General features: G+C 34.0%; 1 protein-coding gene across 3 annotated transcripts in view; it reads right to left on the reverse strand.

Moving 5' to 3' along the window:
• Positions 1–6,601: 6,601 nt before the first annotated feature.
• LOC138705771 (trehalase-like) overlaps positions 6,602–26,798 on the reverse strand; it is a 138,004-nt gene continuing 117,807 nt past the window's right edge. The window contains exon 9 of one of the 3 annotated variants that reach the window (XM_069834403.1): positions 6,602–7,927. The gene's annotated coding sequence lies outside the window, so the exon portion shown is untranslated. Of the gene's footprint in view, positions 7,928–20,061; positions 20,945–21,040; positions 22,470–26,798 lie in introns of those variants that run through there. The other 2 variants (XM_069834402.1, XM_069834404.1) reach the window with 2 other exon arrangements.

Below are 26,798 nucleotides of genomic sequence, written 5' to 3' on the forward strand. Positions count from 1 at the left end.
ATAAGTGTCAGCATTGTTAAATTGTAAATAAACAATTAAGAATTTATCACCATTGAATGAATTTTTCCAAAAATAAATAATTGTATGTTACTACTAACATTTAATGTGATGATTGGGTTTGTCAGTTCTTGCATAGCTGTTGAATATATGACTGAAAATTGGTGAACTTTAGCTGGAAATGGATGCAGTAAGCCAGATCTGCGCATGCTTTGCGCATATGAGCGTGCTCTTGCCCCACTGGTAAAGTGAGTCCACAGTTCCATTCTTGGGTACAAGCTTGCCACATCAGTGGCATGCAATGTAGAATTTTATGACATGGAGTGTTTTGAAGTTCAAGGGGTAATATAATAAATAAACTATAATATTATCACTAACATACAGATGAGATCAAACCAGTAATACGTTTTTAATGCTACATTCTTAAAAAAAAAATAATTTTACATTAAATTTCAAAACATATATCTGCTCATAAATTAACTTACATTCCTTTAGCAAACGATATTTTTGAGTCTCACCATGACGGAATGGACTGATACATTTTCATTAGGGCAGAATTCTTCTGCAAACATTTTTATGCGCCTGGTAATGGCATCTTTATCATCAACATTTTTGAGAGGCCTAGCTAAATGTAAGCAAAATTCGAGAACTGAGCTGATAAACTGGGTCACTTTTTATCTGTTCCTCAATGGTTTTCTAAAAAGCAAAATACGAGAGCTATTCAGAATTCAACTTTCGATTGGCTACAAAAAAAGCACAAATAATGTTGCAAACTATTTATCGCCTGGAAAACATTCCTGGATAGTGACACTATTTTTCAACATAGTCACCATATAAATTCAAGCACTTGTCATAGCGTGAGACTAGCTTGTGTATTCCTTCTTCATAAAAGGACGCTGCCTGTGTACTCTGCCAGGTTTTCACTCCGTCCATGAGCTCGTCATTGAAGAGCTGAGTGGCTAATCAGTTCTTCATCTTGGGAAAGAGATGGTAGTCACTCGGCACCAAGTCTGAACTGTAGGGAGGATGTTCGAAAGTTTCCTATATGTACTTGTCCAGGAAAGCCTTTGTGCGAGCAGCAGTATGGGGCCTCGCATTGTCATGGAGAAGAATGACACCCTTGGAAAGCAATCTGCGGTGTTTGTTTTGGATTGCTCTCCGAAGCTTCTTTAGCATTTCACATAAACATATGCTGTTATTGTGGTCCCAGGCACCATAAACTCTGTCAACAATACTACTTTTTGATCCCAAAAAACTGTAGCCATCATCTTTGGGTTCGAGAATGTTTGTGTGAATTTTTTTGACTTGTTCGGGGATTGTGTGTGGATCCACTGCTTTGACTGTTCTTTGGTCTCAGCATTCACGAATCGTACCATGCCTCGTCTCCTGTCACAAATCTGTCCAGAAATTGATCACCATCATTGTGGTAACCCTGAAGGAACATTAAGACCGAGATCATTCTCTGAGCTTTATGCTGATTTTTCGGCACTCATCATGCACAACATTTGTGGAAACCTGACCATGCTGTAATAATTTCACAGAGACTTGTCCTTGAAATTTGTGGGAAATTTTCAGAGAGTTCAGAAATTGTGAAATGACATCTTTCACGCACAGTTTGTTCAACTTGTTGAATGAGTTCATGAGTCACAGTTGAGTGCCTTCCTTGACTTCCCTCATTGTGCACATCTTCACGCCCATTCTTAAATTTTCTGCACCAGTCCCGTATAGCACTATCATTCGTAATGTTTCCATAAACATGACACAATCAACGGTGAATCTCAGCAGCGTTAACTCCTTCTGCGTGAAGAAATCGAATAACTGAACAGACCTCACAACTCGCAGGACATGTAATAATCACGTCCATTATCAACAGCTGTTTCTCACAGACCACTGAACGGAAATGAGTGCTTGATACGTGGGAGCATTATTACGTCTTTACTCGTGGCTACTGCGCAAGTGCCTCTTCCTGCAACAATCTAGCAATCCACAATTGACAATCGGAAGTTGATTTCTGAATAGCCCTCGTATATTTAAAATGTGATGGATATGCTGACGACGATGATGATAATAATAATAGTAGTAGTAGTAATAATAATAATAATAATAATAATAATAATAATAAAAATAATAATAATAATCCCAATTTCACTATTTTCATTGGATACTTTTGCTTATCACTGAGACTGAATGTCTCCGTGCTCCTTTGAGTTCATGTATTAATTTAATTTACTCTTCACCTACATAGTCATATTGTTGGCTGTGAGATACTAATGTCTCTTAAGACTGAATTTTTTTAACTGATTTGAAGTCTTCATATATATTAAGCATTTTGCACTTCCTTCAAATTCATTAAAGAACATTTCTTCCCAATCACACTTAAAAGTAGGCATGGAAGATCTCTGCTCATTGCTTGGACTTGGTTCAGACATGTTCTTCCTCTGTACACTTGTAGATTAACAATGTAGTGGTGAACCCTGTAACTATATTGATCTCATGGCGACTGACCTCACACAAGGCAGCTCAGCAGCTTGCGACGTGGACTCTCTTCGTGCTCTTTGCCTGTAGAGTAACACTATCGTGCACGGGTCTGCACTGAGCCAATTTCTGTATTATATGCTCACTAAGATAATGTAGGAAATTGCATCATGATTTTCAATGCATCTACAGATAATTCAGAGTATTCATTTCTCACTAATGGCAACGTTTGAAATTGAGCCAAACCAAGAATTGCATTTCAAGACCACTATCACTTGACATTTGAAAGTTCACTTAATATATACATGGTCATTAAAGTTACTTTAAACTTCATTGTTATGAATATTATAATATTTGAGGTTAAAAAAGTAAATAATCATTGTGTAGGGTAAGCAGTGGGATTTTTCATGTGTTACTTTTTGCATTCCCATAATTAGCATTTTGTTTATTAAAACATTAATGATTTTATTAGTACTGCTACAAGAACTTTGAATTTTCAAGCCATGTACCATGTATCATTAAAAGTTGGGATATAGCTGGTCCAAATGCTATTATGAAAGCAATAGGAGCATTTCTCAAAGTTTGGAAAAAAAAAAAAAAATGAGAACACTTTACGATTTTATTTAAGCAAAGGCTCATGTTCCTATCATTAAATGTTAGGATACAGCTGGCCCAATGCTATTATAAAAGCAATAGGAGCCTTTCTCAAAGTTTGAGGAAACTGGTTCTGTTACTGATAAAAAAAATCTGGAAGACCAAAGGTATTTAATGATGTCATTGCTGCTGAGGTGCTTTGGAAAAGTAATGAAATAAGTAGAAATAATTATGGTATTAGTAGTGTTACTCAGGTGTCCAGGTATCTTCAAATGAGTTATAGTCCAAAGTCAAGAAATTTCAACTATAAATATTACATGGTAAAAGCTGTACTCAAGAAAAACTCTATTCTGCATCTTTCGAATTGAATCATGTCAATTATAGCATTCATTGTTGAGTACTGGAAGAAAGCATGATGAGAAAACTCACTGTTATGTTACTAAATGTAACTTTAAATCTTTAGTTTCCATTCTGAATACTGGTAATAGTGTAGATGAATGTAGGGTGAGTCTGCCAGATGCTAGGGAAACAGGGAGTTTAATGGGCACATGCGCAGTCTGTTACCGAGCACTTGACAAGGTCCACATGTATCCAAAACCTGAGAGTGGAAACAGTGTGACAAGCCAACAATTACTTCGTGGCAAGTGGGAACCAAGAAACAAATGTAATATATTAATATGAAAGAAATATATTTCAAGTTTCTCTCGATAGCAAAAGCCTGCTATTTGAAACTATTACCATTGGTAATAGTGGATCTGGAATGCTTCACCATTGCCACACAATTTATAAACTAAGTCAAAATAAATGTCTTAATTTTGAGATTGCAGAGGAGAGAGGATGTATTTTGCTTTTGTATGTAATCCAGAAAATTGAAAGTTCATATAAGTGATTTCTTCTGGTATGTCTTTTGAGTAATAGTTCAAGAAAATAAACTACAAATGATATCAGTGAATGAATTTTATTGTATACAATGAGAAGATATTGTCATCTTCGTAACATTGACAGAGTACCTTCCGATTTTTGTAGTTTAACACTTTATTCTCTGTTTCATAATTAAAACAGGTGATGAGTAGGCTGTCGTTTGAGTTTCATCATCAGAAACCCTAATGTGAACATAATCACAAAATGAACTGAAGAATCAACACAAAGATCCAAAGCTGGGGGGGGGGGGGAGACAAAAAAACACCCTTGTGTGTGTGAATAGGATCACACTCTCCAGTTGCAACTTTTGCAGCTCCTCCAGTAGAAAAGTTGCACAGCTGAAGTAGCGACATGATCTTATCTTAGTGGTATTAGACAGTGTGTCTTGTTAAATTGATTTATTTTCAATCTTGCAATGGATCATTGAAGAATCGCTATACAACATTTGCAATACAAATTTCGTGTATGTTTTGCAAATGGTGCTGTAATCCTCTCAGGAGGAAGGTAACTTACAAATGTACTGATTCAACACAAACTGCTAAAAAATATAGCATTGCAATTAATATAAATAACACAAAGGAAATGTAATTGAACAGATATCAGAATTTAATTAATATTTACAGAGATGTGGTGGCAATCCATTACTAAATAAGGGTGTAGAAATAAATATACCTTATAAATTATTATTTGGGAGTTCAAATAACAAACAAGAATTTAAAACAAAATGAAGAAATGAACTAATAAAGCAAATGTTACAATACATGAATCTCGTATTGTATAACAGACATATGGCAGTAGAAAATAAAGTTTGTATTTACAAAACAGCAGTTCAACCAATTTTAACATGCAGCAAAGACCAGGGCAGATACAGGAAAATTGAATAAGTGGCGAGAACTTATGAAATGAAAATCTTAAGGACCATTCAAGGAAAAACAAATTGAAGAGTCAAATTTTGTGAAAATATATGAAGGGGTGAGAATGATATAGTCCAAAGCCACATTTTTAACAAAATTGTTTCCTACACATATGGGGAAGCTATTAAAATATTATAAAAATTACTCAACAGATGACGTAAGTATACACCAAAGAAATTATGATACCTGTAAAATTTTGTCTGTGTAACTTAGGACTATATGTGGCATTCAGAGAACAAGGGAATCAAGTCCACTTTGGTCAATCGTCTGTACATACCTTAGATGAGGCTACTTTCAGAGCATAAAAAAATGATGTTGTCACCCAATCTTTGCAATGGTGCAGATGTTTAAAATCACAATCACCTTTAATATGTAATTAACTATACATAAAAGTTTTAAGTCTAATTTTCTGAAAAGTTTATTTTTATGACTTGATTTCCTTGTGCTCTGAGTGCCCCATATCATTTTCACCCCTTCAGATCATAAAAATCTTCAATTTTGCTAATAATTTGTCCACATCTGTATTGTTGTCATTACATAACACAAAAATCAGAACAAATAATTACATTAAAGATATTACTAAATTGATTACAAACAGAAGAAAATACTAGAAAGAACACATTAATAGAATGTAGGAAGATAGACTAGTGAGAAGAGCCAAAAAAGAGTGGCCCTTAGATGGGAAAGAGGAAGAGAAATGCCATCTAAACCAGTGTTCCACAACATTTTTCTACTCGAGAGAGACCCTAGATGGACCTAGACTTAACACGGCACACCAAAATGTTAATCCCCTAAAAACAAATGATGTGACTCTCTTAATATAATTAAGTAATGTAATCAAATTTTATTATTATTATTATTATTATTATTATTATTATTATTATTATTATTATAAAACAAATCGACTCTTGTATTTATTAACAATTTATGAACATGCACTGTCAATGATTCCGCCTCATTTCTTCATCGATGGATTTGAGTCTCTCCCTCTTTGATGTTTTAATTTCAGTTAATGTCGAGAATCCTAGTTCACACATATATGTAGTTGAAAATGACAATAATATATTAACTGCCATCTCAGAGATAGCTCCTTATTGATAACCAAAATGTTTCCAAAGGCACTTCAAAAAGTTTTAATTTCAGTGTTTTGTCTGGTTTTAAATCTCCCACTTCCTCTTGTACGAATATATATATATATATATATATATATATATATATATATATATATGATTCGGAAGATGTTTTGAATCCACAATAAATGGATCACGAACCCGTCGAAATCTTGAACACAATCTCCAAAATAATTCTTGAACTTCTGCTGCAAGATTACTAAATGTTCTTTAATTAAGTCCATCAACACTTTATTACTATCAGCAAGAGTCCATGCAGTTGGTAACATCTCAGATGACCCATTTTGAATAATTTGTATCCACAAATTCAACTTATTCACAAATCCTTGAATCTTATCTTAGTCTGAATATTTTCATTCCTACCTTGCATTTTTCTGTTAAACTCATTCAAATGTACAAAAATATCGGAAAGCTATGCCAACTTGGTACCCAGTCATCTGCAAATAAACCTGCGTGCTCATGCTCCTCCATAGTAAAAAATGCAAGTACCTCCTCTTTATGTTCAAACATTCGCACTAACACTTCACCTCGTGATAACCATCACACTTCTGTATTCATATTCATATTCTTTATTTGCCTGAAGGTACAATAGCACAAGAGGCCTTGTCAATGTAATAATATAAAATACAATGTGTGAATATTAAAAATGTTAAAAACTAAAAAATAATAAAATTCAGCTAAAATACTACATCATTTTCAAAAAAATTCATTCATATTATAAAAAGAATTGTTTTGTAGCCATCTCTTAATCTGAAGTTTGAATTGTTTTTCAATTAGTGCCTTTATATTTGTAGATATCTTATTATATCCTTTTATTGCAGTAATTACATAGCTAGATTGTATGTAGCAGGAGTACAATGTGCTCTCATCCCATTCCCTGACACAAAACTTCATCAAATCGCAGTCCCTAAATACACGGCGTATTTAGGTGCCGCAATTTGATGTTCACGACTTTTACTACTTCGTCGATCACAATTTTCAGAGGAGATGGCAGAGACTTAGCAACAATGGTCGCTCCATATGTTAGGATTTGTTTTAGCTACTTTACGAATCTTTCATTCGGCCTGTCGTAGAAGTTGCTATCTCTGTACTTTCACAGTCCTCCCATGTTAATTCATTATGGACTACATATTAATTAGTTGTACGAAATATTCCTTCACCAGTGGCTGCTCAGGCAGTTCTTTGCAAAAAAAAAAAAAAAAAAAATTACCTGCAATTACTTACATCCCCATTGATGTATCAAATGTAGGAAAGAAGTTATGCATGATCGCTAATATCAGTGGTCTCGTCAATCTGAAGTGAGAACTTCTGATTGCTCTTTATTTTTTCCTTCATAATGTCTTCGATATCACTGGACATGTCACTAACTTGGCAGCTGATTGTGTCAGCAGAGATAGCAATTTTTTAATTTCACTAGCAGGTTCTGAACCCAGGATTATTTTCACCATTTTTACAGGCAGGTATTAACACATTTCAGCTATTGTGTGTGTTTTTTGGCCTTTACGATAAGTTCAGCTACATTATAGTGTACTTTTTTACTAAATACATATTGACTTTCGTTATGAGTGTCACTTGTTTTTTTGTTTTGTTCCAACAACCAACGAAAATAATTCACATCTTTGCTTGACAGAAAGGAATGTTTTGTTAACAAATCTCGTTTCAATTTACCGGGAACCATAGCATCATTACTGAGTTTTTCACCACACACAACACATTCGGGGATTGGGCATGCTTTGTCACCACACCATTTTAATTTTAATTAATTTTCGTGTCATACCTTCCACTTTGTGGAGGCACAGCAGTGTGCCATACCACACCGGTTGCAGAACACTGATCTAAACAATGGATGAAGAGTCGGTGTACATCATCAGATGAGAAACAAACAGGATGCACATCCTATAATAGGATAAGAAGAAGATTTAACTACAAGTTCACTTACCATGCTATATAGGAATGTATGTATAATGAAGGCATGAGTAGGACATTTCTATTTTCTTATTTTTATCATTATTTCCTCGGGGTTTTAGTTATTTAATTGCTTTGGCTTGTTATTCTTATTCTTTTGTAATTCCCAATTAAAATTTATAATACTGTAAAAATGATAACGCAAATGTGACTGGAACATTTCAATTTTCGTCTAAATATTTGTGTTATTTTTCTTGTGTTTTACATTTTTTTGTTTGGTTTATTCCTGATTTTAGTGATTAATTTCTTTTGAACACAGTAGGTAAGGGATAAGCTGTTTCCATTTATCGTGCCATTGACATGTGTCAATTACAAATCATTCATAACACCATTCTAGTAAACTGTACAACAAATGTCTATTATCATTAAATATCTCAAAAACATGGTAGGCCTATATGTACTACTATTTGCTTTAACATTGATTGGGCTGCAGAAACCAAGTGAAATAAATGTAAAATTTTTCAAACTGTATTTGTGCTGTCTTAAATGAATCCATTAAACCTACATAAAATGCTTTTGAATATACGTGTATCAGCATTTATGATACAACAAACATATCAATTATACAAGAGACAGAGAAGAAACTGTGATTTTGTGATACTTGGGACTGTTTATGCCATTTACCTCTAATGTATATTAGCCTATCTCCAGTTTAACAGTGTTACAATTTTGTACAGGCCAGTTACTTTATGGTGACGGCTCTGGCCTGGCGACGCAGTGGTTTGGGCGAGTTCACTGCTTGTTCGAAGGGTGTTCATTTTAGTCTTCCCCTGGCTGCGCTAGCGGTCACATCTCGGGAGCGTTAGTGTGGGCATACAGTCGCGCTAAGGACTTACTACACCACCACTGTCTTGTATATTGCAATTTAGTGTGTTTGTTACGTACATTTCATTTAGTTACTTAAATAATTGTAGTACTTCTGTTTTGTATTGTTTAGTGTGTAATATTTATTGTCTAGATTCACTGCTATTTTCTGTTTGTGAAAATGCTGCCTGTTAGAAGTAAACTGAAAGGTCAGGTATTGCATTCGCAATCGTGAGAAGTCGTGAGCAACATGTAGTGCTTTATGAAGAGTGTAGCGCTTTATGAAGATAGCGTCAGAAGAAAAAACGTAATAAATGTTGGAAAACTTGTAGCAGAGTTTACACATCTGAGAGCTGTGTTAGCCAAATAATAAGGGAGACTAAAGACATTGATAATCGGCGCCAAAATCAACTGTGGACAACTTTAATGAAGCTGTCATAAGACAAACCATAGCACGAAGTTCTATATTACACAGAACAGCGGCCCACATTAAAAAAATATATATATTATTGAAATTGAAAGACTATCGACTTTCAGGGAGGTATCTCGACTTTGAGGAAAGTTATTATGAAATTAGGATTTCATTAGAAAAAAAAACACAAAATAATCGCTAAATTCTGGTGGAGCATCACAGCATTAGGGCCAAAAGTTTACAGTATTTGAGGAAAGTAAAGAAGTACAGGGAAGAAGGCCGCTCCATCTTTTACATGGATGATGAGGATGATGATGATGATGTTGATGATGATGATGATGATGATGATGATGATGGAAAAGGTAACAGTGAAGCACTGATGAACATTACCGGTATTTCTGCATGAGTATATTTCATCGTTAATTAGTGAGTAACTATTAAATATAGTGATTCGATTGCTGCTCATTGTATTTCCACATTAGTGTATATTAGTGACTATTGTTCCGCACTGCTGCTCATTGTATTTCCACATTAGTGTTTATTAGTGACTATTGTTCCGAACTGCTGCTCATTGTATTTCCAGATTAGTGTTTATTAGTGACTATTGTTCCGCACTGGTGCTCATTATATTTCCATATTAGTGTTTATTAGTGACTGTTGTTCCGGAGTATGAAGTGAACACAGTCACAGGAGCTCAAAATTATGCAGATGCTGCAACGTGAAACTTCATTTCTGATATGACTGTATTTCCCTCCCTCCATTCGCCCCGTCTCGGATCGGTCTCCCTCCCACAGTCGAACCTTCACTTCTCTCGCATCGACGAGCTGTCACCATAAAGTAACTGAGCTGTATATTTGGATGGGAAGTAATGTCGGAAACCACTCTTAATTCACTAATTTTTGCTTCAGAAATGAATTATAAATATTTGTTAAAATAAATCTTTACTTTATCCAACTAACTTGATCTTTACAGAATTTAAAGTCTCAGAAATAAGCCAGTGATATAATATAATGTTATTAACTTATTTTCGTAAAAGGGAGAAAATATTATAGCTTATTCTCACAATTATTGCACTAGACAGAATGACACAATAACATTGAAAGAACCAAGATGTAAAACTACTAGAGAAGTAAAACACAGTGCAAATTTAGGCTCAGACATTATAACAAAATCATACAAAAATTTCCCCATCTTAGTAATGCTAATATTAATTTATTTTAAAAGAAAAATAAAATTCATGTTTCAGACCAATGCAACAGAAATTTACTTCTAATTCTCTTTTAAACTCAATAGTACAACAATATTTTATCTTTTTTTTTTTTTTTTTTTTTTTTTTTGAAATTACACGTCTGTTCTACAGATTTTTCTTTCTCTGAATCTGAGCTCTGCTCATTTAGAAGGTAGGCCTACTATTACTTTGTCTTTTTTTCTTTTATTGTTACGTTATATTTTGGTTACAAGTTATACATTTATTTAAGTTGGTTACTTTAGTTAAATATTTTTCTATGGGTTTAAGTTTTGTATTTTTTTTTTTTTTTTGGAATTTTTATAATTATATTTCTAGTAATATATCGAAATTATAGCCATCCAAATCTTGGATTTAAAATATCGGCATCCTAATCAATTCAAATGAACAAAAAAGAAAATGTAAATTAATGTTAGAAAAATATATAATGAAATTAAAAAAAAATAATATTCTACAACAAGATGTGGTAGCTATCAAAACAATAACAATTTATTGAAAATAAATAATATACACTGAATATTATAAAGATGAATAGGGATGGTGATTGATGATGTTCAATGAAGATTTTAAAATGGTTAATGCAATTGTCTGAAGAGTCTTTTCAGGAACCTTTAATTTTCTGAGGATCTCCAATGTAAATTAGGGAATTTTTCCTTGTGCACCAAACATAAGTCCAGTGACATTCCAATCTTGAATATTATATTTATGAGTGAGATCATCACAGTATGGAAGGTAAATAGCGTTCTTCTCTTCATGTACTTGCATTGGTTGATCTTCATTAATTTCAAACCTTATTGTTGGGTCAAGAATGAGATCAGTTTTTTTTTTATTTCGGTCAGTTATTGCGATGTCAGCACACCGTGTAGATTCTTCCGTAGAAAGACATTAAACTTCCTCATATACTTCGTATTCACCATGTTCCCTTAATCTGTTAGCAATTTATTAAGTGGACTGTCTTATGTCTGTCAATTCGCAGTAATTCGCCGTGAGGACAGAAATCTAGCACGTGGGGTAACTTTTCATGCTCATTGCATCTCCTGCAAAGGGTATTGCTAAGGCTTCTACCGGGGAAAGATCTAACTGCGATAACATTGATGCTCATTTTAATGACCTCGGTCCATTAGCCACAAGATAGACCTTTCTTATTACTAATTCAGGTGATACCTTTTTTCCAGTGAGAGTAGAATGTAATTACTTTACTTTTCCCACATAATGCGCTCCACTGATGATAAGAAGTGACACGAAGTTGTTTACAGATGTTACGTGGATTAATGGTTCCAATATCGTTGACATTAAGTGGTAAGTGGCGAAGACTGTTAGTAATTTCGGCTTGAAGGTTCCTAGTGTGATTAATATAAGGGTTGTCTTCTTTAACTAATAATCTGCAAACATTAAAATGTTGGAGAAAAGCTTCCCACTGTGCTTTAAAAATTCCAAGTCCTCTCAAATTTCGAAGTGCATATATTTATTTATTTATTTAAATCCACCACCAACAGAAGCAGGCTTCCAATTATAGGTGGCTTGCACAGATACATACACAAAATACATAATAAGAAAAAAAAAAAACAAAACAAAACAAAAACAACACAAACGAAAGAAAGAAAATACATAATGGTAATAGACGCTAGAATATAATATTGCAGTTAATATAGTGCCAAATGTCAATATAATGATGCAAAATTATTTAAAAACTAAAGTAAAAACATTATAATACACTTCTTCATAATTTAAATATCTAAGGAAATACAATTCTTTTTAATATTGTATGAAATTTTTCAACTGTTAAACTGAAATCTAATTTAGAATCACAGTTTAAAGACAGAGAGTTGTAAGTATTACACATAACAAACAATGGAGAGTTCTTGAAGAAAACAGTTCTAGGAATGGGAATAACAAAAGGTGGCCTATGACGTAATTCTGTTTTTTTTATATTGAACTGAAGGAATTTAAGAAAATCGCAGTTATTCAATATACCGTTAACAGTCTTATAGAGTAAAATTTGACTATTTATTAATCGTCGAGATTTTAAAGTTTTATAATTAAATTAAAAAAGTAACTGATTATATGAAATTTGCTTGTCATAAGACGACACGTGATGTTTTTTAAAATATGAATAACGTAAAAATCTTTTCTGTATCCTTTCTACTTGCATCTGATGGGACTGGAACTGAGGTGACCATATTACAGACGCATAATACCCATATAGCTCACTCCCAACTAGAGTTTTATATAGAGTAGGCTATCAATAGTATTTATATTTTTTAATTCTTTTGTATTTCTGATTATAAATACTAATTTTCTATATGCACCAATTACCACGTGATTTAAGTGCATTTTAAAACATAAGTTATGTGTAAAATAAATACCCAAATCCTTAAATGATTCTACTCTAAGTAACTTCACACTGTTATGCCCCAGGGCTAAAGAACGCCGTGCAGCATGATTTCCTGTGGAGTATTAAATTTGAAACAGGAACAGTGTCAGCGGAATACACGGTCTTAAGATGCTTAGCCAGCGGTATAGAGTCTTGTTGGGCGTGTGGTAAATCACTGCCTACAATGAAAGTATTCTTACGCCTCAGATCATTGCCGGACTAATCCCATTGGTCCAGTAGGACAAAGCATGCGTTTTAATTGGTTAAAATTATATCATGCATTGTTCGAACTCTTTTCTTGAGCGTAGTCTCATTATAGCGACTTATCACTATAATGCACTGAATCAAATTAAATGTAAGAGATGTTTGATTAAGACGACATTTGTAAGTACGTGAAATCAAAAGTGCTTTTAAGCGGGAAACGGATAACGAACATAAAAAGTGTTGGTGAGGAGATGCTGCAGTTAGTTGAGATTGACGGAGGGCGTTAATCTGGTCTTTTTGGTAAAGAAGAGATGGAAGCGTGATGGCGTCGGTGGCAGAAAACGGAAAACCGTGTAAGTAACTTTGTACATTTTGTAAATACAGAATAAATCAAGTAGAGTTTACAATATTGCAATCATTTCAGATTTGGTTTAGTAATCATGTAGTTTTCCTATAGTATCCTGAGAGCTCCAGCTCTTCCAGTAAAATCGTTTTCCATTGTTGTGTACAATGGTGGTGTCAGAAATCCTGATGAGAAAGAGCAGAAGTCGAACGCAGTAGCCATCCGGCTAGCAATCAGTGCGACCTAAGTGACGGTCGCACAACACCATTAATTTCAAACGAATTTTGAGCAACTGTCTTATTTTTAGAATATGTCACAAAGCAACATTTATTAAGATTTAACAAGAAAATTATCGATACTCCATCTATAAAGTCTGTCCAAATCATGCTGTAGATAAAAAACGTCTTGTTGTTTGTCAATGACTTTATACAATTTAACATCATCAGCATATAGTAAACATTTAGAGTGCACAATCTGTTTAGGTAAGTCATGGATATAAAGTAAAAAGAACAAGGGACCAGTAGCGGACAGTGGGTTTGAAAGTTGACGAGGCCAAAACGTGAATGATGAGAATATAAAAATATAAGGCCTGTGGCGTACCTCATTATCAAGCGCAGAATTTATAGATTTTAAGAAATTAAAATTAGGTTTTCCAATTTATGTTTTAGGATTTTAAATCTTATGTTTAGGAATTTATATGATTTTACGGGGAAAGAATAAAAATAAACATACTGTTAATATATTACAATGGCTTGGTAAAGATAGCCTCTCTTTAAGACACTCTAAGTCTTAACCTATGAATTAGGTGTTTTAGGTTATATTGAATTTAAGAATGTTACTCTTTGCTACATAAAATGAATAAGAAAAATAACATTTCGAGAGTAACGAGATTGCAACAAAATTGATTCGAACCTAAGAATCCGGGGCTTGCTCATTATTATTACATAGTCTAATTTTACAGCACATTAACTCGACGATCCTCTTTCTTCGCAAACCGATCAAATAAGTCACAACATACTGAATAACTGCTACTAGAAGAAGCTAGAGACAAGTCTGCATTTGTTTCTAAACTCTCGATATATTTAAAATACTGTATAAGTAAATACATCTCGTAACACAAAAGAATAAAATAACAAGAACACCCGCAAACAAGAGAAAATCTAACAACGTAAATGAAAACTTTTACGCAGGGAGAGAAAACTAACTACACATGACTCAATTTTTTAAAACCAAGAAGAGAGAAAGAGAGAGATCTTCCCAATACAGCCGAAACCAGCCGTGACTGCAGTACAGTTGTCAGCGGTGGGTAGGACGTCTCCAAATCGGCTCCCCTCGCGCGTTTTAGTCAAGTTTAAACACTTTTCTAACCAGCTATCTTATTGGTTGAACTGCTGTTGTCATAGTTACTGGGGAGTAACGTCATGTAGTCGACTCCTCTATCCCGCTCTCGCATAGACGCTGCAGGATGCTAGATGCCGATATACAGGTTACAGTGCTATCTGTTATTTTTCAGTACGAATTATTTATACTATCTACAGTATACTGAGCGGGCATCACCAACTGAATGTGGTCGACTTTACGTAACTTACATCTTAGTCGTAGTGAATAGTAAAATTAATATAAAAGAAAAAATGTTCGCCATTTGCTGTAACTTGTCTGTGATCTTAATTCAGCTGAAATTATTACTGCCATATTGTGTTCTGGTAAAATATTAGGGGAGGCTCGGCCTCCCTTGCCTCCCCTGAAAATCCGCCGCTGCAAGGGACCAAGATTGGATCCTTGGGGTACACCTGAAGTTACTGTGAATGCTTTCGATTTTACTTGATTGAATGAAACATACTGCTGCCTGTTTGTAAGATATGATGTTATTAACTGTAAGTATGAAGAAGATAATCCAAAACTTGAAAGTTTATTATTTAAAATTTTATGGTCAATTTTATCAAATGCTTTGGAAAAGTCAAGGTATAGCACGTCTAAATTTCTGCGATTATGTAATGTATTAAATGCCTTTTGTGTAAAATTAATTAGATTTGTTGTGGTAGACCTATGGGTGTAAACTCCATGCTGATTTATATCAATTGCACTATAAACATGTTGAAAAATTCGTGCATATAGAATCTGCTCAAATACCTTGGACGGGGCACAAACTATTGCAATGGGTCTATAATTTTTCAATTTTACTATTATCACCAGATTTAAACACAGGGCAAACCTTTGTTAATTTCCAAATTTTCGGAAAAGTTTTTGTTTTTAAAATTAAATTATACAACAAACATAAAGGATACATAAATACTTCAAAACAAGCTTTCAATACATAAGGAGGTAAATCATCCGGACCACAAGATTTTTTAGGTTTTAATTTTTTTATAGCACTCAAATATTCTTGTCTAGTTATAGGCTCAGTTGTTAATGGATAATTAATATAATCCCGTATTACCCTATTGTCTTTTTGAGGCTTGTGTGATGTGTTTACAGAGTAAACTGAACTAAAGTAATCAGCAAACGCTTCCGAAATAGAATCATTACTATCAAAAATGTGATCTTGCCTAGTCATTAACTTTGCTGTGATATTTTTGCTAGTTCTCCTATTTTTTTATATAGTTCCAAAATACTTTAAAGTTGTTTTTAAAAGTATTATCTATTTCAATAACATAACTATGATACGCATTATTTATCATAGTTTTAACTCTCTAATTTGTTTAAATTTTTCTTTATTATACTCAGATAAATGCATCCTTCTCCTGAAATATTCTTTCAACTTGAGATTATTTGTAATTTCTTTTGTAAACCAGGATGGATATTTCTTTTTAGCTGAAACTCTTTTCTTTGGAACTGTAGAATCCATTACAGAATATATGACTTAGTAAAAGTAATCCCTAGCAACATCAATATTAGTAAACTGTGATAATAATTGCCAGTTAACATTGGAAAACAATTTATACAATTCTAGGAAGTGAGCTTTCTGAAAATTATACACATGAGTATAACTCTGCTTAACAAACGATTTTTGTCTCTTTAATGATATGTTAACATTTAAGGCAGGGTGATAAGTATCAACAAATATAAGGGGAGAATCATTACATTGCATCCGGTACATCTGTCGGTAAGCCAACGATTTTCTTGACAGAACTACAGATAAATTTATCAATATCATTAAGAAATTTTAATTTAAGATCCTTTAATGGTGCACATTGAAATGGATAGATAAGCTGAGACCAAATATATTGAAATGGATAGATAAGCTGAGACCAAATATATTGGTTTAAAATGTTTAGTTTTTGATCAGGAATGAACAAAGGTGATGACACTAGGTGGTTAAGACTATTTGTCAATTCATTAATAATTTCTGTAGGATTAAATTTAATTTCATTATGAAAATGATTCCTAACTATTTGATATTTTCATTTAGAAGTTATACAGGATATTATAGATCCATCTAGGCCTATTAACATAAATGGCTGAGAAGAGAGTTGACCTTGGTGAAGAGAAATACTTTACTTTTATCAGTATTAATCTGCAGTCCAATTTATGCGAGTTATTGACTAACATTGTCAGATGTTTTGCAGCACTATCATTTTGACTTATAAGAAATAAATCAACAGCATAAGCTAGCACTGATATGTTTTCAAGGTTAGGAATGATATTGTAACCACATTCTTCTACAACTTCCTTTTCACTCAATACTTTTAAAAGAAAATCTAGTGTCATATTGAAGAGAGTGGGAGAAAGAGGAGCATCTTGTGTAACTCCTTTTTGCATTAAGATTTGTCCTGTTTTAGATGTTCTGTTGATGGAAACACTAATTGTATTGCCCTTAAGCAAAGCAATGATGAGATTTTTCAATTTAGAAGGAACAGGAAAAGTATGAAGAGTCTGTTCTATGTGAGTATGAGAAATATTATCAAAAGCTCGTATTATATCCAAGAATTATTTATTATTAAATTCGTAAAAAAAATTCAGAAACAAATGGAGATTTCTTGATATGAGGACATAGTAAGAAAACTGCTTTGAGACCTTTACAAATTATTCAAAATAGAGCTTTAAGAAATCTATTAGATTTTCATTATTTTACTCTAGTTAAATATCTATATCAATCTTCTTTCATTCTACCAGTTGAATTAATTATCAAATTAGGTGCTACTATTTTTATGTACAAAGTTATTAACAATTTAATACATAAGAAATATTATATTTCAGCTTAATAAATATATACATACATACTTATTTAACAAGTCAGAAAAAAATATATTTTTTTTCTCAGCATTCTCAGTAACTTATGGAACGAAAGGAATTAAGCATTTTTTAATAACAACTCTTAACCAACTCCCTTTAGAATACAGAATCTTACCAAGTTGCCGATGTTTGTTTAAAAAGACGTTTAAATATTCAGTGGAACTGATAATTAGCACGAAATCTCGTTAACACTTGGTTAGTTGGGTTATTTAATTACAATATTTAGAACACATTAACTGGTATTTAATATTGTATTCTAAGATACTCGTAAGTATTAAATAATGGGCCAAGAAATATGTTAATTTCAGTGTGTTATTTTGTTTTGTAATATGTGTAGACTTACTTATCTGCGGTATGGAGGGGATAAAGGGCGCGAATAATGAAAACCAATGTAGGATCCAAATACTAGTATAAAATGCGCAATTATTGTAATGTGGTTACGCCATTCATAATAGGACTATGTGTATAAAGCATAGAGCTACTAATATACCATCTCACATGTGAAAATGAAATACCTGTATGTAAATTTTAGCATCAAACATTACAGCACATTATTCTCAATTATCCACATGAGAATTAATCACTTTGTATCTTAGCCATAGCACCATATGTTTTATATAAATATATTATTACTTTAATAAAGGCTTACACATTGCATTTCCGTTTTTTCATAAAATGTTCTTCTAACCATAATGATTTCACTAAATCATTATGATAAAAAATAAGCAAGCTCGAATGAGTGACTTAATACCATACATTTACTAGTATACAGGGCTTTCATTTCAAAACTTCACAGTCTAAATAATTATTATTTAAATTGAATTCAATTTAAACAAAAAACACGTCAATTTAGATATTGAGGGAGAAGTCTGAAATCAGGCTTAATTGCATTTTAGATTTCACCCCCCACCCCCAGCCACCCCCACTTCGAAATTTCAAATGGCACTGCAATATTTTTATACTAAAATTTGAAAGAGCATTAATAATAATAATAATAATAATAATAATAATAATAATAATTCTTTATTTATACTGACAGAGTTAAGGCCATAGGACCTTCTCTTACACTCTACCAGGTCACAAAGTAAACAAGCAGTTAAAATTTAACAAAAAGTTAAAGAACAGAATACTAACATATTACAAAAAAAAAAAAAAACAAAAAAAAATAATAGCATAGGATAAAATCGACACTAAACAACATGAAAATAATACAATAGAAAAAAAAGTAAAATACATTGGAATATAGTAAAAGCAACTCATTTAGTACAAATGGTTCAATTGTTTATACACGTCATTAATTTGTTTTCGCATCTTTTGTTTTCTATCATCGCCTGGCAACCTAGATTGTTGTTATTGTTGTTTAGAGCTGAAGAGAATGAAACTACAAAAACTTATTGAGCATTTCATGTTATAATTGTGTATGTGTATTAAATAATCTTAAAATGGTGTATACCCTTCAAGAGAGAACATAAATCACCCTTATTGATTAAATTTAGGAAATTACATAAAATAAGCTGTGTTTTCATCCTACATTCAACTAATAATAACAAAAATACAGGTTGTCAGAGGACGATAGAAAACAAAAGATGCGAAAACGAATGAGGTTTATAAACAATTGAATGCTCCTTCATATTTAAGTATAAAAATATAGGAGTGCCATTTGAAATTTCAAAGTGGGGGTGGCTGGGAATGGGGGTGAAATCTAAAATGCAAATAAGCCTGGTTTCAAACTTCCCCTCAATATCTAAATTGACATGTATTTTTGTTTAAATTGAATTCAATTTAAATAATTAGTTATTTTGACTGGGAAGTTTTGAAATGAAAGCCTTGTGAAACTAACTGCTCGTAATGAGGACCTAATGGTGAGGGTAAGCGAGCTTGCTAGCTTCCAAGCTGAAGCGTAGCAAGGGAGGGAAGCTTCTCAGTGCACTTTTTCCTTCCTCTCACGCGCAGGTAGGTTTCACGAGATACTGAATGGCCTATACTACAATAGAGGAGGCAAGACTTTGTCTGTGACCTTATCATATGTCGTGGCTATGCTACCAATGGTTATAGAGCAGTGGTGGGCAAAATGAACGCAACCCACAAGACAGGATTTAAAAGGCATCTATATACTGTGGGAGGGGTTGCACTGTACAGTGCAGTGACAGATTTACACACAGTTATAGATGGACAAATCAAACTGAAACCCTGACCGAGTTACTACGTGAGCGCTGGCTGTCTTGGGGAGGAGCAAGTAAGAAAGTACGGGAGGAAGGGAGAGAGCACTATGCACTATGTACTTGCAGGTGCACTCACAGTTTGTCAAACCTGCTAACAAAAGCATTAAAAGGTTGACTAGTTGCCTGCAATGCAGCATAATAGAACCTTCCTAGCCGACAGTCGAGGCAAAAATGAAGAATCCGTTATTGTGGTAATACTGGAGAGTGGTTCTTCTATTGGTCGCGATGCCCACACACACCCCCTCAGATATTTACGTGGTGATTGGTGACTGAATGACGAGGAGCGAGGGAGAGAGAAGAAAGAAAGAGAGAGATTCCAGAAGTTTGCGTGTTTTACGGGGTTTAACTTGAAGTTGTCAAACTATACGCTATTACACTCCTACCTATCATATATAATTAGAAAAGTTCATTCACGTGATATTTAATTAATAATTTTTCAAAGCAATTTCTTCGAAATTGAGATTTATATCTGTGCATGCTATTTTCAGTTTCGCAAGGAAATGAGCGGGATCAATGGCTGGACTTTATAAATTTCATTTTAGAAAACAGCTGATCGCACTGGTAGGTTGGTGAATACATACTCATTATTTTTGAAGCAAACTGTCTAGGCAGGGGATATGTAGTACTGGACATCTTTTAAAAAATGTAAACCCCCAGCAGACCTTCACATTCTGCTTTAAAGAAGCTATCATTCTGCAAATCCAGTAGACCTATCTCTAACTGCAATTCTGGGATAACATTTTCAATTTCAACATGAAAAGGAGTGACAAAAATATTGAAATTTTTCTCCATCCTATAAAATCGCTGAATCTGTGTTCTTTAAACTTGTATAATAAGTGATCTACTTTAAGGATGTAAACTTAAGTTAGCATCCTGAATATTTGTAACTGATTCTAAACATGATAAATGAAAGAACCATCTTTCTTGTAAGTGTGATTTCAACAACTTTAGTTTTGCTATAAATTATTTGACAATATCAAACAAGTTAATATTTTGGCCACGGCCTTGCAGGTGGAGATTGAGTTGATTTACATGTTCATAGATATCAGTGAGAAATGCCAAATCTCTGATCCAGTCGTATTTTTTCAGTTCATCAATAACTGTGTTTGCCTGAAAAAAGGAAAGACATCTAAATAGTAAATTTACATTTCCTGTGAAGAAATTAGGTTGTTGTTATTACCATTAAAATAAATAAAAGAATCTACCTTTTCCTTCATGAAATCATAAATTATTTCTCGCAGATTGAACAAACACTGAAGTATTTGTCTCGACACAGCCACCTAACTTCTGTATAATACATAAGGTCTTCATAATCTCCAGAAATGTCTTTTACCAAGTTTTTAAACTGATGGCGCTTTAATGAATTTGATTCTATCTTATTCACTGTATTTATCACTGTACCGGTATCCACAATATGCTTCATATCAATAGTTTTTGCACATAAGTCTTCCTGGTGTATAATGCAATGAAATGTGATTAGTTGCTCATTACATCCAATTTCTTTCAGAAATGACATCAATCTGCTGACAAAACCCCTTTTTTCTCCCAATCATAGTAGGTGCACCATCAGTAGCAATCCACACGAGTTTCTGCCATTGTAATTTTTTTTGTCTCAATGGATAAGCGGAGAGCATTAAAAATATCCTTGCCTGTTGTTTTTTCTTTTGAAGGTATTGGATCTAATAAAAACTCATGCGTGGAAATTTCTTAATCTACACTGTGAATGAATATTACTAATTGAGGAATGTTACAGATATCAGGGCCAGGGAGAACGCAACAAATTTCTGACATATTCCTCGAACTTTTTTCAAGATAAACAGCAATATTTTCGATTTTTCTTGCAACAGAACGCCTCGGCAGTGTGATGTTTTCAAATTTTTCTTTATATTCCAGACACACTACTTCTGCTACTTTAGTCATGCAATTCTTTAGCAATTCCCCATCGCTAAAAAGGTTTTAATGCACAAGCTAATTCCCAAGTAACGATATAACTGGCAGTACATAATTTATGTTTTTGGTTGCTTTGTTCTTCTGAACTTCTAATGACATTTGCTTATAGTTCTTTTAGTTGGTTAACACGTTCCACACCTTTAAACATAGCGTACAGTTTCATGTCAGTACTTCGAATATACACAAGTATACTGTAGAGTGCAGTAAAGTACAGTATGTGAATATTTGAAATGAGAATCTATATCAAAGCATATGTTTTCTAATAAATGTAAGAATTATGTTGTAACAACATTATCATTAACACTAAGAAATGAAAACATAACATACTTTCGTTTTGTGCTCAAGGTGTTGTTTGAAATAATGCCTTCTTATACATGTAATATGAAACCCCTGCATAACTTTACAACAGAGTAGACATGTTGCATGATCTCCCATAGAAATAACAAAATATTTCTGTTCCCAATCTTTTTGGAACCATTGCTTATATCCTCTCAATTCAGATGCTTCTGCGAAAGACACTGTATCACTGATAATGAAGCTCTGAAGTAGGCCTACAGCAATCCAGTATAATCCGCCACGTACACTCACAGTATTTTCGTAGAGTGGAGGTAGGGGAAGGTAGGGGGTAAGGTTGATGCTTCGCTGAGGTCTGACGTCACTGCGGTAATGCTGCAGGAATGCCCAACTATGGTATAGAGGGAGAAGATAGTTTTAGTTCCAGATTAATTTCTGTATCGGAAGATTCATATAATGTTAACTATCATGAAACAAACTCTCTTTCTGAAAGCTCATTCTTTCCCATTTCGCACAGATCACATGCCAGGTCTCACCAACTCATCTGTACCATTATGTAATATCTAGACTTTCGTTTTTCTCTCAAATGTACTTACAGTTGTCAAAAAAAAAAAAAAAAAAGTGGCCACACTCGTGAACAGAGAATATTTTCTAAGTCCACTTCAGGTCATGGCGATGTTACATGATGTGTGTGCTTGTAGAAGCAGTTCCGGAACTATGGAATTATTCCGTAATTGCGTCTCGTAGATCAGCGGTAGAATGCTCGCTTAATGTTTCGAAGGTTATGAGTTCGGCCCTTGTTAAAGTTTTCATTTTATTTTTTAATCGTTCTTTAGTGATATAAATAATATTCAAATTATCATATATTCTGTTATTGTTCTTTATCGATATAAATAATATTCAGGTTATTTATATTTTGTTATCGTTCTTTTAGCGATATAAATAATATTCACATTATAACTTTTTGTATTCTGGTATCGTTCTTTAGCGATATAAATAATATTCAAATCATCATTTGTGTTCTGTCGTCGTTCTTTAACGATATAAATAATATTCACGTTATTTATATTCTGTTATCATTCTTTAGCAATATAAGTAATATTCAAGTTATCATTTATATTCTGTTTTCGTTCTTTAGCATTATAAATAATATTCAAGTTATTTATATTCTGTTATTGTTCTTTCACGATATAAATAATCTGTATTTTATGTAAGTCATTATTATAATATAAATAACCATTTTTCTTTGTAAAATAAGTTATTTTATTTCAATAATGAATTATATATATATATATATAATTTGAACTGGTAATGGAAATTACGGGAAAATGGCTGAACGGATTTTAATAAATGACCCTCATTTTGAAGCTTGGGACCCAAAGTTTTTCAGAAAAATTGTAGTTTTCAGTGAAATGTCAATTTCCCTACATCATTTTCCAATTTTCCAAAATCCATCTTTCGTCAGTTTTGAGAACTAATTAATTGCATTTCAGAATAAAACAAGCCACACACTACAATAAACAGTAGACTATTACACGAAGGCCATGACCTACAGGATTGCTGACATAGAGTTCAGATGGCTCAGATTTTTCACATCATAATGTCAATATGTCGATCTTCATTTGTGTAATTTTTTGATAACGTATACAAAAAAAATTAACGTCTGATCCCCTGGTCTGTAGTTTTCTGAGTACAGTTGTGTATTGGATATTAAGAACTACAAAACTTAAGAATGGTTGATGACATTATTACCATTAAAAATGAAATATTATTATAGTTAATGCAACACATAATGATATACTGATGATATGAAAGTGAAACATTTGGGGTTTTAAGTAAGTAGACGCAGAGAAAGAATATTTTGAATAATTTCGAGGGAAAAATTGTTCCGGGGCCGGGTATCGAACCCGGAACCTTTGGTTAAACGTACCAATGCTCTCCCACTGAGCTACCCGGGAACTCTACCCGACACCGATCCAATTTTTCCCTCTATATCCACAGACCTCAAAGTGGGCTAACAACCGTCAAGCAACGAACATTTGAGTGCACACTAACTCTGTGTGACTTTAAATTGTGGTTTTCTGTTACGTACAGTGACGTGTATTATGCAAATTAAGCTTTCAGGAATAACTCCCTGTAAAGTTAATTTGAATAATTTCGAGGGAATAATTGTTCCGGGGCCGGGTATCGAACCCGGCACCTTTGGTTAAACGTACCAACACTCTCCCACTGAGCTACCCGGGAACTCTACCCGACACCGATCCAATTTTTCCCTCTATATCCACAGACCTCAAAGTGGGCTGACAACCGTCAAGCAACCAACATTTGAGTGCACACTAACACTGTGTGACTTTAAATTGTGGTTTTCTGTTACGTACAGTGACGTGTATTATGCTAATTAAGCTTTCAGGAATAACTCCCTGTAAAGTTAATTTGAATAATTTCGAGGGAAAAATTGTTCCGGGGCCGGGTATCGAACTCGGAACCTTTGGTTAAACGTACCAACGCTCTCCCACTGAGCTTCCCGGGAACTCTACCCGACACCGATCCAATTTTTCCCTCTATATCCACAGACCTCAAAGTGGGCTGACAACCGTCAAGCAATTTTTCCCTCGAAATTATTCAAATTAACTTTACATGGAGTTATTCCTGAAAGCTTAATTTGCATAATACACGTCACTGTACGTAACAGAAAACTAAATTTAAAGTCACACAGAGTTAGTGTGCACTCAAATGTTTGTTGCTTGACGGTTGTCAGCCCACTTTGAGGTCTGTGGATATAGAGGGAAAAATTGGATCGGTGTCGGGTAGAGTTCCCGGGTAGCTCAGTGGGAGAGTGTTGGTACGTTTAACCAAAGGTCCCGGGTTCGATACCCGGCCCCGGAACAATTATTCAAATTAACTTTACAGGGAGTTATTCCTGAAAGCTTAATTTGCATAATACACGTCACTGTACATAACAGAAAACCACAATTTAAAGTCACACAGAGTTAGTGTGCACTCAAATGTTGGTTGCTTGACGGTTGTCAGCCCACTTTGAGGTCTGTGGATACAGAGGGAAAAATTGGATCGGTGTCGGATAGAGTTCCCGGGTAGCTCAGTGGGAGAGCGTTGGTACGTTTAACCAAAGGTTCCGGGTTCGATACTCGGCCCCGGAACAATTTTTCCCTCGAAATTATTCAAATTAACTTTACAGGGAGTTATTCCTGAAAGCTTAATTTGCATAATACACGTCACTGTACGTAATAGAAAACCACAATTTAAAGTCACACAGAGTTAGTGTACACTCAAATGTTGGTTGCTTGACGGTTGTCAGCCCACTTTGAGGTCTGTGGATATAGAGGGAAAAATTGGATCGGTGTCTGGTAGAGTTCCCGGGTAGCTCAGTGGGAGTGCTTTGGTACGTTTAACCAAAGGTTCCGGGTTCGATACCCGGCCCCGGAACAATTTTTCCCTCGAAATTATTCAAATTAACTTTACAGGGAGTTATTCCTGAAATTTGCAAAGAATATTTTATATTAGATCTTCATTTTTATAATTTACTGAGTAACGGCTATATATATGTTACTGAAAACTATAAAACTTACGTAAGGTAACAATATTGTTATTAAATATTAAATACTTTTATAGGTATTAATCAAGTAGTGTGGGTCTTTTTTATATATTTAATGGCAGTGTGGTATAGATATGTATATAATGTGTGATTCTCTAATTTTCTATGGTAGTAACTGAGTCATGCTTTCTATTTTAGCTGCGTCTTTAAACTGGATAAAAATTAATTTAATATTTCTTTGGTTTAATAGACTAGATTTGTGATCGCTGCCAAGTGAGCCGTGCCCGACATCGTAGCTGTTCACCTAGTACGTCACTTCGTCCGTCAGAGAGCTCTCAGACGTCATATTATAGATAGCGCTATGAATCATTTCATTTTCTTATCCAAATTATCCTATGGGCCGGTTGATTACGTCTCACGAGGAGAGGGGGAAAGCGTGTTTACTTGGCTACGTGCAGTCATAGGTTACATCACTCAGGACTCGGACGCCGTAGAGATAACATCACTCAGCAGTTGAAGTTGGTAGAGATAACATCACTTAGGAGTTGGAAGCCGTATGAGTAACATTACTTGGGAGTTGCAGCCCGCATCGATAGTTTCATTCAGGCAATTGACGTGCACTCGCGAAATCGAGCTCGAACTGTTTTCTAGTCTACTTTGGTAACTTAAGTTTATCGTGATAGATTGTTCGAGAATAGGGTGTCATTATATTTCTTTTGAGTATTTACGGATTATATGGAACCTTGTTTCAGAAGTATATCTCGTGATTTAGCGTGCTCTACTTGTGTCAGATTTATAATCAGTGGAGTAGGTAAATTTGGGTTGTGATATTTTTATTTTTGGTTGTATGTCTTTGAGAGATTGTGCTGGATCGTATTTTGAAAAATCGCTCGCTGGTGATAAGCCTTGGGTCAAGTAATTGTGATTACGTGGAGTAATATATAATGTGATATAGGAAGTTATATTGTATTGGGGATTACGTTATGAAATATGATTTGACATGTGAGGTTTTGATGTTCCAAGACGGTTTGTGTGATAGCGTAGCGATTACGATCTTTGGGTTACGTCTTATTTGACGCTGTAATGACCTAGAATAGTATGGGCCTCATTTAATTGTTCTAGTATTTTCCCTACTCCATTTGATTATTGGTTCCCACGCCGCTATTC

This window comes from Periplaneta americana, chromosome 9, assembly GCF_040183065.1.
Source record: "Periplaneta americana isolate PAMFEO1 chromosome 9, P.americana_PAMFEO1_priV1, whole genome shotgun sequence".
Lineage (NCBI taxonomy): Eukaryota > Metazoa > Arthropoda > Insecta > Blattodea > Blattidae > Periplaneta > Periplaneta americana.